This window comes from Humulus lupulus, chromosome 1 (genome assembly GCF_963169125.1).
Source record: "Humulus lupulus chromosome 1, drHumLupu1.1, whole genome shotgun sequence".
Taxonomy (NCBI): Eukaryota; Viridiplantae; Streptophyta; class Magnoliopsida; order Rosales; family Cannabaceae; genus Humulus; species Humulus lupulus.
The window spans coordinates 17,619,549-17,639,416 of record NC_084793.1 but is presented as its reverse complement, the minus strand read 5'-3'; the positions used below and the strand labels follow the sequence as shown (position 1 = coordinate 17,639,416).

Here is a 19,868-nt window from a genome sequence, read left to right as displayed (position 1 = left end):
ATTATTAATTTTAATAAAATTATTAGTTATTATTGATTATTTTAATTTTATAAGTTCATAATCACACACTTATTATTTAAAAAAATATTTAATTCAATTTTTATATTTAGAAATACAATTTAATTCTAAAATCAAAATTAATATATTAATAATCGTTCAAACATTTTATAACAAGGTTAATTAAAATATAACCTCCTGTAACTATTAAAGTATTTTATCTATTGAAAATTCTTTAATATATATAAATATTGGTGAATTTTTTTTATATGGGCTTCACTTTAACTCCTACTAGTGGAGCTCTCAGTGTTCTCGACCCGTGAACAATTTTTGACGCGATTTTTTTTATGACCGTGTATATTGTAGCTATTTAGAACATCCTGCAAATTTTTAGAAAATTTCGAATAATTTACAGTACCAAAAACTAAGTTCAAACATGTTGTTGCACTCGTGACTAATTTTTTTTATGTGCGTAGAAAATAACATGTTCAAACTTAGATTTCGGTACTGTAAACTATTTTGAATTTTATGAAAATTTGCAGGATACTCTAAATAGCTACAATATACACAGTCATGGAAAAAATACGCGCCGAAAACTGTTCACAGGTCGAGAAACACTAAGAGCCCCACCGGTAGGGCTTAAAATTGAAAAATTCCCCTATAAATAAATATATATACTTTTTGTTTATTTTTTTTTTATAATTTATTTCTATTTCTGTCAAGATGAATGTAAACATAAAAGCAAAGGATAATCACCATATATGTTTACAATAATGATTATAAATGTACTTGCAAGAACTCAGTCAACTTTCCCTTACAAAAATTTATTGAAAAACATTCCTCTTAGGTTCTTAGATTATTTGATCTGGTACAACACAATGGACAATATATCTTTCAAAGAGTAAAAAACCTCTATATATATACACATATTCCAACCACAAAAAATATATTTACCTTATAATTTAAGCCCTTCTTGCTCATAATGCATGGAACTTTAAATTACAAAGATCATTTGTCATGTCTAGTAGGGTGACCATATCATTCTCGAACAAATATCTTATGTATATGCATAATGCATGCATGAATGGTACACACACATATATATGTATTATATATTATGTATGTTCTGCTTAGTTTCATTCAAATAAATCAGTTTTTAGTCATTAATTTAATTGTTGTTAAACTTAAACACAAATATAAGGTGGTGATTGGTGCTGTAAAAAGCCATGGTTGCTCTTAGTCTTAGTCTTATCTGCTGCCATTTCGATTCTGTCCCATTTTTCCTTCCTCTTTATATCACCTGGCGAGCTTTGGATTCCCTCTGGTCAATCTCATCGAGGCATTTTGAGTACAAAATTGGATCCATTTCTTCCAGCATAGCTTTCACATTTTGTGTCAGTAGTCGAACGTTTTTATTCCAATGCCACTTGAGGTTCTTCTCCATGCCTTCCACCACCACTGGAAACACTTCTTCAATTGCCATCGATGCCATTTTCACAAAGTGTTCATTGTTCCACACGTATAGTGCTCTCTCAGCTACCTAATTTGAGAACAAGAGAACCCCACATAAAGATTTTAACATCTTTGCATTGAGTTATGGTTTGATCAAATAGTGACTCGGATCTTAAGACTCAGTATTATTTTGGATCGGATGCTTGTTTGAGCTATTAGACTCTAACACATATTAAGACTCACGAGTTTTAACTCAAAATCAATTAGTAATGAGTGAAGCAACTCTTATAAGTGTGTTAATATCATCGCATCTATTCGAATACTTTTATAATTAGAACAAGTTGTTGAAGGATTTTATACAAAATTACCTGTGAGTTCCAACTGTTGAGGCATCTTGTGATTTGAGCACACAAAGGGAGAGCCAACTTTCTATACTGATCAGTGTCAATATTCTCCACCAAATCCTCCAATTCCCCAATAAGCAAAACCTCCTTTTGGCAATTAGTGACTGGCCAGTACTTCAAAATCCCTCTCACCACAACCCCACCAAGCACAGGTTCCTTCTGCACAAACTGAGACACACAATAAGCCAGCTGCCTATGGTAAACCAGCATTCCTTTAGTCTTGTGCAAAGGAATAAGTACTCTCATCAGAAACAACTTGTGCTCTTCTTTGAGTGGAACTGTGAAGCCATTGATAATGCTTCCCCATATCTCAAGCAACTCCGCAATCCCACAGTGCCTCTCCATTTCAAATACATAGTTCAAGAACTCATCATTCATCGATTTTCTCATAAAGGAGCGGTGGAAAGTGAATCTAGAATAGATTCTATGGTAGATGTTCTTCAAGCTTTCGCGCTCTCTTGGATCTTCGGATTGGAAAAGGGAGAGGAGATTGACAAGGAAATGATGATCAATATAAGAACTTAAAGTATGAGGATCAATGTTTGTGATCAGTCTCAAGAGAATGTCATAAACTATTTGAAGATGTGACCACATTCTGGATAGCTTTGAAATGGGCTCTTCTTCATCAGGAAAATCTGAGTCTAAGGTGATGAATGAGAAGGAAGAACATGCCTTGGAAGGTGGAGGGAGTGGCCTAAAAAGATTGGCTGAGATCATCTCCATTAGAGGTGACAAAACTTGAGTATGAAGAGGCTTTTTGTAGTTTCTTAGGATGGTGAGGAGTTGACTGAGCTGGTGGCGCTTATTTTCTTGCTGAGTAGGAGATTCAGATGGATCACTCAAAGTGTATGTGAAGGTACAATAAGAGATCATAGAAAGAATTTCCTCAGTTTCACAGTTGGAATCAAGATCAAAGAGGGTCTTTAGTGATGTTCTATTTGGCGAGGCAGAGGCTTTTGCAGTGTTGTGTTGACCCTTCATTTTCCTTCCCTCTATTCTCTGCTTCTTCTTCTTCTTCTTCTTATGTGCTTGATTGTGTTAGTTTCACACTATGCATTGATTGAAAGAAAGAGCTATCTTTGAATGTTTGTCTTTTGTTTTATGATGACTATAATATGAACTTGTTGTATTGTGAAAAAAAAACCAAAAAGGACAGCTATGCTATACAGACAAGAAGCCTAGTAATGTCCGTAACTATGCGAGTGGTGAGAATTTGATCACTACAGATATGAAAGAGCTAAAACATTTCTTTGTTCTTGCTAATCATCTGGGTGAGTGCCACGTGGCCTTATTGACATAAAATTGAGGCGAACATATTAGTTAATATAAGTTGGTAGAGTAGAGTTGAGAACAGCTTGTCGCAATTACAAAATGGAGAATGATTCAATTTCATTTATAAGCCTACATGTGCCTCACCAACCTTTCTCTCTCTCTCACCTATCTATCTCAGTATACTATTGCTAGCATATAAATATATCAATGTGAAAATGAAGTTTTCTATGTCTATATCAAATTACATAATATTTTACAAATGACTTGGTCTATAAATAATCATGTATATATGTGTTTTCTCAATCACAGGCAAAATCCCGAAAAATAATTGTGAAGGGTCCATATTTTGTATTTGTAGGAGCAAAACTTAGTCATGTTTTGGGGGAAAAAAGGACAAGTTTGGGACTATTTTGCGTCGAAAGTTATTTGGACTAAATATTTCCCATTGTAAGCCGAAGGCCCAATCGCTTTACCTTGGATTTTCCAACCGGAGAGAGTAAAAAATTCATAAAATTACATTTTATATGGTAATTTTAATAGTGTGCAAAAATATAATTTTCTTTCTAAATAAGTTAATCTATGGGTTTTTTTTAAGAATTTTCACTTTTATGAGTTTATTTTCCCATAATTTTGTATAAAAGTTGGTTTATGCCATAATTTAACTCTTAATCAAGTTTTATTAATTTGGAAGGGTATGTTTGTAATTTAATTATTATTTTTTTAGCTTATTTGTTTTTTTATATTATTTTATATTACTAATTTTATATTAAATTTTTCTTTGATTGTTTTACAATTTTTTTTCTTTTTTCTTTTAATATGAATTATGTTTAAAATTATTTTTTATTTATTATAAACATTTTTTTCCTTTTTTTTAGATTGTATGTTTTTTTTTTCCAAATTATGGGTAAGGTAACCAGTTACTTGATTGATATTTGACAGTTATGTAAAAAAAAATCCTAGAGCTAGGTTAAATAACAAGTATCAGGAGGGGTAACCAGTTATCCTGAGAGGAGTAATTTTCTGCCATAAGAGGGGTAACTAGTTACCATAAGAGAGGTGACAGGTTACTCATATTAAATATGAAAATAAACATCAAATTTGAAGGAAAAAGAGGAAAAACACTTCATTAAAAAAAGAAGAAGAAGTAACTATGATTTCAGTAACATAAGTAACCAGTTATCATAAAGAACAAAAAATATACACACATCAGAACGTGAAGGTAACCAGTTACCCCCATAAATATACACACAAAGAACGTGAAGGTAACCAGTTATCCCCTGAAATATACACACAAAGAACGGGAATGTAACCAGTTATCACAGATCTTAAAATAGAAAAAAAGATTAGATCCACCCCCTTTCCTTTCTTTCCCCCATCTTCTTCATATAATTTTTTTTCTAGATTTGAATGTTCTCATCAGGGTAACTGGTTACCCATTCATGTTTTCATATTTTTATTAGTTTTCTTTCCAAATTTTGGTGTTCCTAGGGGCTGTTTGGTATGAAGAGTTCACAGTTTTCATATTACTGGGAAAGTTGAAGAGAGTAATCTGATAGTCTGGAAACTTACATCATTATGTTTGGTTGTGCACTGTAATCTTATCAATGATTCCTGGGAATATCACTTTCTGTATTTGGTTGGGCATATGAATCTGTTAAGTTTTCATATTTTCATAAAATTAATATAATAATATATTTCATTAAAATAATTTATAAACAATTTTACTCATGAAATATTTTTTAACAGAATTAAAAAAATACATATATTGAATACTAGAATCAAGTATAGTTTTTAAAATTACAAAAATACCCTTATTTTATTTTTAATAATATTTCATTTGTTATTTTAAATTAAAGTAATGATATAAAGGCTTTATAAATCAACTTCTTTAAATAAACAAAATATTATTTATCATTTTATAGTTTGATATATGTATATTTGTTTTTATATTATAAGCTTCAAAAATAAAATAAGTCATTAACTAAAAAATTATTGGTTTAAGATTTTTTTAAAAAAATAATAATAATAATTTTGAATTGTTTCACATTCCTGGGTATCTGAAAACCACTTGTCAGATGAGTTTCACTTGAACCTAGAATCAGGAAAAGTTAAAACCCCTGGAGTACAGATTCCCAGGTTAGAAAAACTCAAACCCAGTACCAAACATGAGAAAATGTTCAGATTCCCATTCCCGTGTCCAGATTCCTGCATACCAAACGACCCCTAAGGGTTACAGTAAAAAGAAAATGCTGAAAAAATTGATTTGATTTTTTTTTTATATATAGTTGAAAAAACTATAAAAAAAAATTACAATAATAAAAGATAATAAATAAAAAATAGTAAAATAAATATGTAATGTTAAAATATGTGTGAAAAAAGAGAAAAAAAAATGGAATGAGAAAAGAATAAGTGCAAAAAATGAAGAAAAAAAATGAAAAAAACTAAAAAAAAAATATGAAAAAAAAAACAAAACAAAAGAAATGATGAAGGAAAAAAACAGATGAATGAATAAAAATGAAAAGAAGAAGAAGAAAAATAATGGAAAAATAGAATGAAAAAAATATGAATGAAAAAATTGGTAGAAAAAAATGGAAAAAAGCTCATATGTGTGAAAAAAAAGAAAAAAAATAGAAGGAGAAAATAGTAAATACAAAAATGAAGAAAAAAAAGAAGGAAAAAAAAAGAAAGAAAACTGAAAAATATGAAAAAAAAAACAATACAAATGAAAGAAAAAACATAGATACATGAATAAAAATGAGAAGAACAAGAACAAGAAGAAGAAGAATGAAAAAATGGAAAGAAAAAAAAATATGAAAAAAATTGGTAGAAAAAAAAGGGAAAAAATGGAAGAAAGAATAAGTATGGAAAAAATAAATAAATAACTGAAAAAATAATTAAAAATGAAGGAAAAAATAAAAAATTGAAAAAAAAAACATAACTATGATAAAAAATGTAGCATTGCCATATTTTAGTTGGCTACTAATTGTGTTTCCCATATTTTAATTTTTTCTTTAATAAATTTTTCCATACAGATTAAAAAAAGTTTAATTCTCATATTTTTGCACATTGATGTTATAAAAACTATATTTTTGAAAAATTCTCTAAAAAATGAGATGGAAGGATGGTTATTCGTGCTCTTGACACTCCTAGATTGTGTCCCTTAAAATATATGGTCAGTTAAAATATATTGTGCTCCTGAACTATTGTACTATCAGATCGTGCCATCTGTTACAAATTGCATAAAATAATTAACATTTTTGTCCTCCGAACTTTGACAACTACCAAATTATTTTTCCTTTAATTAAAAAAATCTATTTGTCTATTAGTTCTTAAAAATTAAAGAAAAAATATTAAAAAAAATCAATAAAGGATAAAATTATTTAAAATTCCTTTTAAATAGATTTAAGTTTGAAAATATTTTTTAAAAGAGAAACTAAATTGTTACAAATGAAAAAACAAAACATATTCCCTTCTTCTTGTTTATTTTTTTAATATATTTTTCTAATTACTTTCTATTTTTTCATTTTTGCCCAATATTTTTAATTGATTAAGTTTTATATATTAATTTTAAAATTAGTACATTTTAAATTTATAATATTTTATATATATATTTGATTTTTAAAATGATTTTAGGGGGCAAAAATGAGAGAATAGAAAGTGATTAGAAAAATTAATAAAAGAAAGAATAAAGAAGAAAGGAATATGTTTTTTTAATTGTAACAGTTTAGTTTTTCTTTTAAAAAATATTTTTAAACTTAAATGTATTTAAAAGGAATTTTAAATAATTTTAGTCTTTTATTGAATTTTTTTAATAATTTTTCTTTAATTTTTTAAGAACTAATAGAAAAATAGATTTAAAAAATTTTATAATTAAATGAGGCATAATTTGGTAGTTGTCAAAATTTGGGGGGCGAAAATGCTAATTATTTTATGCAAATTATAACAAGGGGAACAATCTGATAGCATTAAAAATTCAGGGGAAAATTTTAACCGACTGTATATTTTAGGAGACATAATCTAGTAGTGTTAAAAGTTCAGGGAGCAAAAATATTATTTATTCTTTATATATTGCACATTTGTATAGTTTAATTTATAGAATTTATTAATTATTTTTATTAAATTTGTATCATTGTCATATAAATTTTAAATAAATAAATAATATTATGTATAAAAGAATGACATACACATAAACATATTAAATGAAAAATTAAACAAAAACATTGTTTATGATTTTTTAAATATATATAATATGATAGTCTTTTTAAACATAAATGATAATTTTTAATAAAAATTAAGATTATGTATAATATATTATTATCATGATATTGTATATAGTTACCTTATGTGTGACGTTGTATCGACGAAATAGAGCCTCCATCAACTTGCTGCAAAAGTGAGTTCCACGATCACTTATCATAGCCCTTGGGGTCCCAAACCTCACAAAAATATGAGATTTCACAAAATCAATCACAGTTTTAGGATTATCTACCCTTGTAGCTATCGCCTCCACCCATTTAGAAACATAATCGACAACACGTAAGATATACTCATAATGTGAAAATGGTGGGAAAGGCCCCATGAAATCGATGCCCCATACATAAAAAAATTCAACGATGAGAATTGGTATTTGAGGCATTTGATCCCTTGACGTCATATTCCCAACTCTTTGGCAGCGATCACATGACTTGCAGAATATATATGTAGCGTCCTAAATTTGCTAATAAGGCTTAGGGCCTTGATTAGCGTGCCTAGAGGGCAATACTTGATTTATTATGTTAATATGTGAATTTGATGAGTATGTGATTAAAAATGCATGTTTAGGTGGATTAAATATGCATGTGGGTCTCATTTGGCTATTAGGGGCATGTTTGTAATTTCAGCCCGTTGAGGGCATAAATGCTATATTTGTGAATATTGTGATTGATACCACGAGTGAGTGGTGATATATTTGTGATGCACAATCTGAGGCAATCCTGGGGAACAGATTGGCTAGAAAGTCACAACGGGGTCAAATACCCGGCTTGGGAGGAGCCTAGGGGTATTTTGGGTATATAATATGTGTTTGGAATTTATCGAGTAACGGGTAGTAGTTTGGAAATCATTTGGACATCTTAGGATTAAATGGTGATTTATAGCAATACTCGAGGACTTAATGAGATTTGGTAAATGACTAAATTGCCCTTGGGTTACTTAAGGATTGAGGATAAGCTTAAGGGGCAGTTTGGTCATTTGGTAGGGGTATTACTTAGCTCAGAGAAGTCTTGGGAAGCCACTGGAACAAAACAGAAGACTTTTTCTCTCTATCTCTCGGTTTCTTCCTCTCTCTTTGGATGCTTGAAGGCTGAGGGAATTCTAAAGGATTTAAGCTAGGAATTCAGAAATTTAAGGCTTGGAATTTGGGAAGAATAAGCTTGGGGTGTTGAAGAACTAGTCTAAACTCATAATCATCCTTGAGGTAAGGAACCTAGCACTGAATTATTTGAGTTTCTACTAATTTTTTGTTAGAGTTATAGGTTTGCATGTGAATTGGATTTTTAAGTTTAATTTGGTTATTGGCTGAGTTTATGTGATCATTTATGGACTTGTTATGGAGCCTAGATTGTGTGGAAGGGAAGTCTAGGCTTAATTCTGGGTTTAGATATTGAGTTGGATTAATTTTAGAGGAATTGGCTTGAAGAAAATGCAGGAAAAATGGAGGTTTTCTGGGTTTGGAGGCTCGAGTCGCGGCCCTGTTCTTCAGGCGGCCCGACCCGTGTGTGTAATGCCCCGGATTCCCTAATGTGGTTTAACAGCTGGATTTGTAGGCCGGGAGGGCCATAATTGTTTAATTATGCCATTTAATTTGTGTATGCATGTTTATGAGAATTATATTATAATATAATGTTAATTGTATGCATGTCGGTGATATATGTTGAGACCACATTATGATGTGGGTTTGCTCGAGCTATTTGACATGAGACGATTGTAGATTATTGATTAGCGGTTTAGTCACAACAGGTTTAAGTGTCGGGACTTGGGTTGAGTCTCGAGGTGATTTTGATGATTAGAGCGTTACCGGGAAATAAAGGGTAACGGGATGTGAATTATTGGTGTTTATGATTTTCGAGAATAACGGGTATTGGAGAGCGTTAATTATGATTAACGAGTTAGGAGGAAAGTACCAAAAAATGCCCTTGGGAGTCTTTAGAAAGTATTAATTGACCTAGGGGTAAAATGGACATTTCACCCCTAGGATAGATATAACCCTTGTTGGCTGAGAAAATGAAGGAAAAACAGAGTATGTTTTAGAGTTCTCCCGTACCTCCTTTTTCTCACTGTTCTTTGTGGTTTTTGAGCCAACTTTGAGGATTCTAGCTTGGGAAGCAAGCCTTGGAAGTTTGGGAGTGTGTTCCACTATTGAAGGCCATCATAAGCCAAGCTTTGGGTAAGTTTCTAACCATAGTTTCTCTGGTTTGCTCTATTTTGGTTTTGTTTTGCAGCTGAAATGTTTAGGGTGAATTCATGGGTTTTGTTGGGAGTTTTGGCTAGGGTTCCCATGCTTGTGATGTTTGGGGTGTGTTGGGATGGTTTTTGGGTTCATTTGGCATCAAGAATAAGCTTTGGAAGCTTGGAGATCGAGTTAGAAACGAAGGAGATGAAGAAGGTCGGTTCAGGGATGTTTTGGGCTGGAGGTAGCGCTACAGCGCCCACCCTAGGGCGCTATAGCGCTCCTCAGGAGGGTTTTTGGCCTTTGGGAGGTTCTGTGTAGAGCGCTGTGGCGCTAGGGGTTGAGCGCTGTAGCGCTACCCTGTTCCTTCCAAACCCCGTTTTGAGTGTTTTTAAGGGTTTTTGACTTGGGGTTTCAATCCTTAAGGCCCGGGATCGATTCTACCCACCGTGTGGGCATGTTTCGAGGTCCCGAGGATGGTGCTTAGGTTAAGACCCTATTATTGTGGATTCTCATTAATGGAGGTTATAATTGGTTGTGATCAGGTAACCGCTAAGGAACTAAAAGGTCGATCGTTCTCAGGGGTCGTCTTTATCATACTTCTCGCTCGAACTTGAGGTAAGAAAACGGTGTATGGACACAGTTGCACCTTGTACAGGTATATGACATGCATGGTTTGATATTGAGGCATGTTGGTTGTTATATGTGAACATGGATTGCATATTAAATGCTAATGAATGCTGATCACCTGTTTAAGACACTGTCTAGTCAGGGACCGACTCTAAAGTCGATGATCACGCATTGAATGGCTCTATGGAATTAATGCGGGACCGGCCCTAAGGTCGACGAACTTATAAGCGCTTGCCTGGTCTACGACCAGAAGACTATAGCCAAGGTATTTGACCCTGGTGACCGTTTGTCACGTGGCTAAGGGACGTTGTCCATAGTTTCGACTCTAGAGTCGTGAGGAAGGTTATGCTGGTGACTAATCACCATGCACCTGTCCTGATCAAACATATGAGAGAATCACTTATCAATTAAGCCCTGGTGACCCTATCGTCACATGGCTAGAGGGAGCGTTGCTCATTATCGTGGCTTTTGGTTATTGTCACCTATTTGTTTGGACTGATAGTCTTGGATGGTTATTATGATCGCTGTTGATATTATATCATGTTTTATTATGTTTTCTTGCTGGGCCTTGGCTCATGGGTGCTATGTGGTGCAGGTAAAGGAAAGGAAAAGCTTGGCCAGCCTTGAGTGGAGAGCTTGGGCGTTGTGATGTACATACAGGGCCGCTTGACCGCCACGGTCAAGAAGTTCTCAGAGGGACTAGGGGTTTACCCTATTTTTGCCGCTTAGGCCGGCGGGGATTGTAAATTTGGAACTGTAGCGACTCCTTTGTATTACAAACTACTTGTAAACATTTTGAAAGGCTCATGAGCATTTTACTTACTTAATGAAATGCACCCTGTCCTTTTTACTGGTTTTCCACCATAACCTGATAATAACACTTAGATCACGTTTTTAACCAAAGGACTCGGGTAGCGGGTCAAATTTCTGGTTCACCGTTCTCCGTAACTGTTCTGGGGTAGCCAGGGCGTTACAACTTGGTATCAGAGCAATGCCAAGGTTAGGGTTCCTGTAGACTGGCTGGGTATGTACACACATCACCGAAGACAAGCTCGACTCATGGTTTGGTAACTATCTATGGGATAACATGTATAATTGTTTAAATGTGCTATGTATGCTTTACCTGTGTGCATGAGATATTATGTTGAGTTTGTGCCCTGAGATATTATATCTTCGGCGAATGTGTACTAATTAGTACTGAGATTGCTGGCGCCTGCTTATTAGTATGGTTGTTTATAAGTTATTATGTGATACATGCTGAGTGCTGAGTGCCATAAACATGTATTTGCTTGTGAATACTGAATGACTGTGGAATGTAATAGTTGTCTGTTGTTCTTGGACCGTGAGGCGGCAAGAGGTTTAGTTATTACTACCTGACTGGCCGTATTGATTATTGTTTCAGTAAGGTATCAGTGACAGAATGAACTCAGGACAGACAGACATGTCAGCTGGCCAGAGTGATCCAGGCCAGAATAATAACAGTCAGGGTCAAGAGAATGACCAATCTCAAGTTCCACAGCCAGCACCTGCAAACTGGCAGCAGTTGTTTAACGATTTGCAGGCTACAGTGTTAAAACAAGGAGAGGAGCTTCGTCTCCTAAGACAGCAGCAAGTGCCTGTAGTTGCCAGTGTTGCAGAGGCACCTTCTGTTTCAGTGCCAGTTATTGGGCCACTGCCTGGGGTTGAAAACAGATTGGAACCTCTTTATGAGCGGTTCAAGAAACAGCAACCTCCTGTGTTTGAAGGCAGTGCCGATCCTACCAAAGCTGAACAATGGATGAGCATGATTACCACTGTTTTGGATTTCATGAAGGTGGTTGGTACTGAGAGGGTGGCCTGTGCGGCCTATATGTTTCGGGAAGATGCCCGGATTTGGTGGGAAGTGGTTGGCCAGACCAAGGATGTTAATCTCTTGAGCTGGGAGGAATTTCAGACTTTGTTCAATGAAAAGTACTATAATGACGCCATTAGAGCGGCGAAGGCTGATGAATTTATGAGGCTACTTCAGGGAAACTTATTAGTAACCGAGTATGCCTTAAGGTTTGACCGTTTGGAAAAGTTTGCCAAGGAGTTGGTACCCACTGATGGGACCAGGAGAGAGCGTTTCTTACAAGGGCTACAGCCCCGGTTAGCCCGGGATGTGCGCATCACCACTGTGTCAGGAGTGACTACTTACGCACAGGTGGTGGAGAAGGCGCTTACAGCTGAAACTGCGGAGATTAAGATCTGGCGTGAAAGTGCAGCCAGAAGGGATTTCAGGAGGCCAGGTCCTCCATTTGTGGGTTCTGGTAGGGGTGTTGGCCCCAGTGATCAGAAGAGGAAGGTTCCGGATACCTTCCCAATTCCAGGTCCTGACAGGAGACCTCGTGGTGGTTCAGCAGGTCGTCCTGGGGCAGTGAAGCCTGGAGGTCTTATCCCGAGTGTCCTAGATGCAAGAGGCATCACTTGGGAGAGTGTAAGGCAAGGGCCTGCTTCTCTTGTGGAGCAGTGGGTTATTTGAAAAAGGATTGCCCTAAGGCAAGGAAGGAAGAGCCCAGGAAGGCAGACAGCTCGGCCCCAGCGCGAGTGTTTGCTTTGACTCAAGCAGAAGCTGAGGCTTCACCCTCAGTTGTTACAGGTCAGCTTCTTAGTGCAGGAACTGCTTATAATGTATTGATTGACTCTGGTGCTACACATTCCTTTGTTGCAAGTAGTGTTATTGATAGATTGTGTAGACCTTGTGATTTCTATGCTGTGGGGTTTGGTACTTTGTTACCCACTGGGGAGCTGGTTGTATCCAGGAGGTGGGTCAGATCTTTGCCAGTGATGGTGGAGGACAGAGAGTTATCAGTGGATCTTATAGAGTTGGTTATGACTGACTTCGATATGATACTGGGTATGGACTGGTTAGCCAAGTATGGGGCAACCATTGATTGCAGAAGGAAGATGGTCACCTTTGAGCCAGAGGGTGAGGATCATTTTGTATTTGTTGGTGCTGTGCATGGACCCCGTATTCCTATGATTTCAGTATTGAGGGCTAGGGATTTATTGCAAGGGGGTTGCATTGGATTCTTAGCCAGTGTGGTTGATACCACCAAGGTCGTGTCAGTGAGACCAGAGGATACTAGACTTGTGTGTGAGTTTCTGGATGTGTTTCCAGAGGATTTGCCAGGGTTGCCACCACACAGAGAGATTGAGTTCGTTATAGAACTGGCCCCAGGGACGGAGCCAGTGTCTAGAGCACCATACAGAATGGCCCTAGCTGAGTTGAAAGAATTAAAGGTACAGTTGCAAGAGCTGTTGGATTTAGGTTTTATCAGACCTAGCTTTTCACCTTGGGGTGCGCCAGTTCTGTTTGTGAAGAAGAAAGATGGTTCTTTGAGGATGTGTATAGATTATAGAGAACTGAATAAGTTGACAATTAAGAACAGGTATCCTTTGCCAAGGATAGATGATCTGTTTGATCAATTGCAGGGTAAGACGGTATTCTCTAAGATTGACCTTCGTTCTGGTTATCATCAGTTGAGGGTTAAGGAGGGAGACATACCAAAGACCGCTTTTCGTACCAGGTATGGGCATTATGAGTTTCTAGTTATGTCGTTTGGGTTGACTAATGCCCCTGCTGCTTTCATGGATATGATGAACAGAGTGTTCAAGGACTATTTGGACCAGTTTGTGATCGTCTTTATCGATGATATTCTGGTATATTCTCAGACTGAGTCAGAGCATGAGCAGCATCTGAGGTTGGTTCTGCAGAGACTGAGAGAACACAGATTGTTTGCAAAGTTCAAGAAGTGTGAATTCTGGTTGTCTCAGGTATCCTTTCTTGGGCATATTGTCAGTAAGGAGGGGATTACAGCAGATCCAGTAAAGATTGAAGCGGTCAGAGATTGGCCAAGGCCAAAGAATGCTTCTGAGGTTAGAAGTTTCCTTGGATTGGCAGGATATTACAGGCGTTTTGTGGAGGGGTTTTCAAAGATTACTACTTCGTTAACTGAGCTGACACGCAAGGGTCAGAAGTTTGTGTGGTCGGATAGGTGTGAGAACAGCTTCCAAGAGTTGAAACAGAGGTTGATTACAGCTCCAGTTCTGAGTCTTCCTACAGACCAAGAGAAGTTTGTGATTTACTGCGATGCTTCTCATCAAGGTTTGGGCTGTGTTTTGATGCAATCAGAGAGAGTTATATCTTATGCTTCTCGTCAGTTGAAGGAGTATGAGAAGAGGTATCCTACTCATGATTTGGAGTTGGCAGCGGTGGTTTTTGCTTTAAAGATATGGAGGCACTATCTCTATGGAGAGAAGTGTGAGATTTATACAGACCACAAGAGCTTGAAGTATTTCTTTACTCAGAAAGACTTGAACATGAGGCCTAGACGTTGGCTAGAATTAGTAAAAGATTACGATTGTGAGATTCTGTATCACCCAGGGAAAGCCAACGTGGTAGCTGATGCTTTAAGCCGGAAGGGTCCGGGACAGATTCATGGTATTAGGCTGATAGCCAGGGAGTTAGCTGACGATATGACCAGAGCTGGTATAGAGTTGCTGGTGGGCCAGTTGGCCAATGTTACGCTACATTCTACGCTGCTAGAGAGGATTAAAGAGGGTCAATTGAGTGATCCACAGCTGATTAGGATTAGAGAGGATGTCTTGGCTGGAGTATCCAGAGACTATACAGTGTCTGATTTGGGGTTATTGAGATACAAGGGACGGATATGTGTTCCGTTGGACACTGCATTGAGGCGGGAGATTCTGGATGAATCTCATACTACACCTTACTCTTTGCATCCAGGCACCACGAAGATGTACCAGGATGTGAGATTGTTGTATTGGTGGCCAGGGATGAAGAGGGATGTAGTAGAGTATGTGGCTAAGTGCTTGACTTGTCAGCAGGTCAAGGCTGAGCATCAGAGGCCGGCAGGGTTATTGCAGCCTCTGGATATCCCAGAATGGAAGTGGGAAGACATCATAATGGACTTTGTGGTGGGTTTGCCCAGGACTGTTGGTCAGCATGATTCCATTTGGGTGATAGTGGATCGCTACACCAAGTCAGCTCACTTTCTACCAGTGAGGACTACTTATACTGTTGACCAGTATGCAGATCTTTATGTGAGAGAGATCGTGCGCCTCCATGGAGCTCCTAGGTCGATCGTGTCAGATCGGGACCCTACGTTCACTTCCAAGTTTTGGAAGAGTCTACAGACAGCCATGGGTACACGACTAAAGTTCAGTACAGCTTATCATCCTCAGACAGATGGGCAATCTGAGAGGACGATCCAGATATTAGAAGACATGCTGCGGGCATGTGTGCTGGACTTTGGTGGATCATGGAGTAAGTATCTGCCTTTGATAGAGTTCTCCTATAATAACAGTTATCAGTCTACCATCGGAGTTGCACCTTATGAGATGCTATATGGTAGGAAGTGTAGATCTCCCATCCATTGGGATGAGACAGGTGAAAGGAGATACTTAGGTCCTGAAGCAGTTCAGAGGACCAGTGAGGCTATTGATAAGATTAGAGCTCGGATGCTTACTTCTCAGAGTAGACAGAAGAGCTATGCAGATCCCAAACGCAGGAACGTAGAGTTTCAGGTAGGAGACTATGTCTTCCTCAGAGTCTCGCCGTGGAAAGGGGTGAGAAGGTTTGGGAAGAAGGGCAAGTTGAGTCCCAGGTTTGTAGGTCCATTTGAGATCCTGGAGAGGATTGGTCAAGTGGCTTACAGACTAGCTTTGCCTCCGGCGTTGTCAGCCGTGCATAATGTATTTCATGTTTCCGCTCTTCGGAGGTATGTATCTGATGAGAGTCATGTTTTGAGTTATGAGGATCTGGAGCTTGAGCCAGATCTCTCCTTTGAGGAACAGCCTGTTCAGATACTTGATCAGAAAGATAAAGTCCTCAGGAATAAGACAATACCTTTGGGTAAGGTGCTGTGGAGGAACAGCAAGGTCGAGGAGGCGACCTGGGAGCTGGAGTCTGATATGCGGAGTCAGTATCCCGAGCTGTTCAGGTAAATTTCGAGGACGAAATTTCTGTAAGGAGGGGATAGTTGTAATGCCCCGGATTCCCTAATGTGGTTTAACAGCTGGATTTGTAGGCCGGGAGGGCCATAATTGTTTAATTATGCCATTTAATTTGTTTATGCATGTTTATGAGAATTATATTATAATATAATGTTAATTGTATGCATGTCGGTGATATATGTTGAGACCACATTATGATGTGGGTTTGCTCGAGCTATTTGACATGAGACGATCGTAGATTATTGATTAGCGGTTTAGTCACAACAGGTTTAAGTGTCGGGACTTGGGTTGAGTCTCGAGGTGATTTTGATGATTAGAGCGTTACCGGGAAATAAAGGGTAACGGGATGTGAATTATTGGTGTTTATGATTTTCGAGAATAACGGGTATTGGAGAGCATTAATTATGATTAACGAGTTAGGAGGAAAGTACCAAAAAATGCCCTTGGGAGTCTTTAGAAAGTATTAATTGACCTAGGGGTAAAATGGACATTTCACCCCTAGGATAGATATAACCCTTGTTGGCTGAGAAAATGAAGGAAAAACAGAGTATGTTTTAGAGTTCTCCCGTACCTCCTTTTTCTCACTGTTCTTTGTGGTTTTTGAGCCAACTTTGAGGATTCTAGCTTGGGAAGCAAGCCTTGGAAGTTTGGGAGTGTGTTCCACTATTGAAGGCCATCATAAGCCAAGCTTTGGGTAAGTTTCTAACCATAGTTTCTCTGGTTTGCTCTATTTTGGTTTTGTTTTGCAGCTGAAATGTTTAGGGTGAATTCATGGGTTTTGTTGGGAGTTTTGGCTACGGTTCCCATGCTTGTGATGTTTGGGGTGTGTTGGGATGGTTTTTGGGTTCATTTGGCATCAAGAATAGGCTTTGGAAGCTTGGAGATCGAGTTAGAAACGAAGGAGATGAAGAAGGTCGGTTCAGGGATGTTTTGGGCTGGAGGTAGCGCTACAGCGCCCACCCTAGGGCGCTATAGCGCTCCTCAGGAGGGTTTTTGGCCTTTGGGAGGTTCTGTGTAGAGCGCTGTGGCGCTAGGGGTTGAGCGCTGTAGCGCTACCCTGTTCCTTCCAAACCCCGTTTTGAGTGTTTTTAAGGGTTTTTGACTTGGGGTTTCAATCCTTAAGGCCCGGGATCGATTCTACCCACCGTGTGGGCATGTTTCGAGGTCCCGAGGATGGTGCTTAGGTTAAGACACTATTATTGTGGATTCTCATTAATGGAGGTTATAATTGGTTGTGATTAGGTAACCGCTAAGGAACTAAAAGGTCGATCGTTCTCAGGGGTCGTCTTTATCATACTTCTCGCTCGAACTTGAGGTAAGAAAACGGTGTATGGACACAGTTGCACCCTGTACAGGTATATGACATGCATGGTTTGATATTGAGGCATGTTGGTTGTTATATGTGAACGTGGATTGCATATTAAATGCTAATGAATACTGATCACCTGTTTAAGACACTGACTAGTCAGGGACCGACTCTAAAGTCGATGATCACGCATTGAATGGCTCTATGGCATTAATGCGGGACCGGCCCTAAGGTCGACGAACTTATAAGCACTTGCCTGGTCTACGACCAGAAGACTATAGCCAAGGTATATGACCCTGGTGACCGTTTGTCACGTGGCTAAGGGACGTTGTCCATAGTTTCGACTCTAGAGTCGTGAGGAAGGTTATGCTGGTGACTAATCACCATGCACCTGTCCTGATCAAACATATGAGAGAATCACTTATCAATTAAGCCCTGGTGACCCTATCGTCACATGGCTAGAGGGAGCGTTGCTCATTATCGTGGCTTTTGGTTATTGTCACCTATTTGTTTGGACTGATAGTCTTGGATGGTTATTATGATCGCTGTTGATATTATATCATGTTTTATTATGTTTTCTTGCTGGGCCTTGGATCATGGGTGCTATGTGGTGCAGGTAAAGGAAAGGAAAAGCTTGGCCAGCCTTGAGTGGAGAGCTTGGGCGTTGTGATGTACATACAGGGCCGCTTGACCGCCACGGTCAAGAAGTTCTCAGAGGGACTAGGAGTTTACCCTATTTTTGCCGCTTAGGCCGGCGGGGATTGTAAATTTGGAACTGTAGCGACTCCTTTGTATTACAAACTACTTGTAAACATTTTGAAAGGCTCATGAGCAGTTTACTTACTTAATGAAATGCACCCTTTCCTTTTTACTGGTTTTCCACCATAACCTGATAATAACACTTAGATCACGTTTTTAACCAAAGGACTCGGGTAGCGGGTCAAATTTCTGGTTCACCGTTCTCCGTAACTGTTCTGGGGTAGCCAGGGCGTTACAATGTGTGTCGAAGAGGCTGGAGGCCTCTGCCTGCCTGGCGCGCCACGACCCAAGGAAGGGTATGCCGCGACCCATGTCTCCCAGCAGGGAGGCATTTTGCCTCTGTCTTGGGGCGCGCCGTGGCCCTTAAGGGGCTGGGATGCGACCCTAATTCAATGTATTGGTTGTTTGCAGGATTTTGGCTCGGGAACCCAAAAGTTAAGGCTCGGGAAGGATTTTACCACCCGGATTGGTAGAATCTAAGGTCTTGAAGACTAGAATTATATCGCAAAGTTATTTAATGGATTAGAGCTTGATGGCTGCCTATTGTTGATGCGTTGTTTCAGCGAGGCTCGGGTTAGAGGACTGTGCTCGGGATAGTGGTGCTCAGAAAGCTTGGGACACAAGTAAGAAAATTGTTGTACCCATAGAGCAGGGCATGGCCCTATTATTTGTATTGCAGGGCATGGACTTATGTGATTGAATTGCAGGGCATAGCCCTATTGTTTATGTTTAGTATATGTTTAAGTGTTTGTTGATATTATGCTATGTATTGCATATTTGTGAATGAACAACGAAGGCCGGGAACGGTGAAGGCCGAGAACGGCAGGAAGCCGATTTTGGCAAGGGGCCGAGAACAGTGTCAAGCACGTGGAGTGCAAAGCCGAGAATGGCAAGGGGCCGGGACGACGTTGAGCACGCAGAGTGCAAGCTGTTAGGGCAAGACCCTCTTCGGATGCTGGAGTCATCCTCACAGTGAAGACCGCAAACCCAAGGCTTGGTAAAACGCCTAGGACGGCATGGCCGCTATGTGTTTAGCCTGTTGGCTGTTTTGTTATATGCTGATTAATAGATATGCATATGTTAATTGTTTTGTGTTGAGTTTTCTTGCTGGGCTTCGGCTCACGGGTGCTCTATGGTGCAGGTAAGGGCAAAGGAAAGGTCGACCAACTATGAGTATGGAGAGCGTGAAGCGACGTGTACATGTTCGGCCTACCTGGCTGCCACAGCCAGGGGTTGTTGACGCCGTTTTTCGTCAACAGTGAATAAAGAGCATGAAAACAATAATTAGTTATGGCCAGAAAAATACAATAAGACAAACATGATTTTTTACGTGGTTCAGCAGTTAACTCTGCCTAGTCCACGAGTTTTTGTTATTAGAGCTTAAGATGATTTCTGGAAATTCTTCAAGAATGAATTCTCCAAAGTTTCTCTCAATATCCAAAATTTCGGTCATTTACAATGGTGCACGACTTCTCTATTTATAGAGGATATTTCAGAATACTATCCCACACGTTTCGGGAAGTTATTCCGTATATGTAAATAAATTTAATGGCATTGAAAGCCTGTAACTCCTATATACAAGGAAAAGTCCCCGAAGACTAGGGGGTGTATAACTGAATAACAA

General features: G+C 38.3%; 1 pseudogene; it reads right to left on the bottom strand.

The window, feature by feature from the left end:
• Positions 1–787: 787 nt before the first annotated feature.
• On the bottom strand, positions 788–3,181 carry LOC133816050 (serine/threonine protein phosphatase 2A 57 kDa regulatory subunit B' alpha isoform-like; annotated as a pseudogene).
• Positions 3,182–19,868: the final 16,687 nt, after the last annotated feature.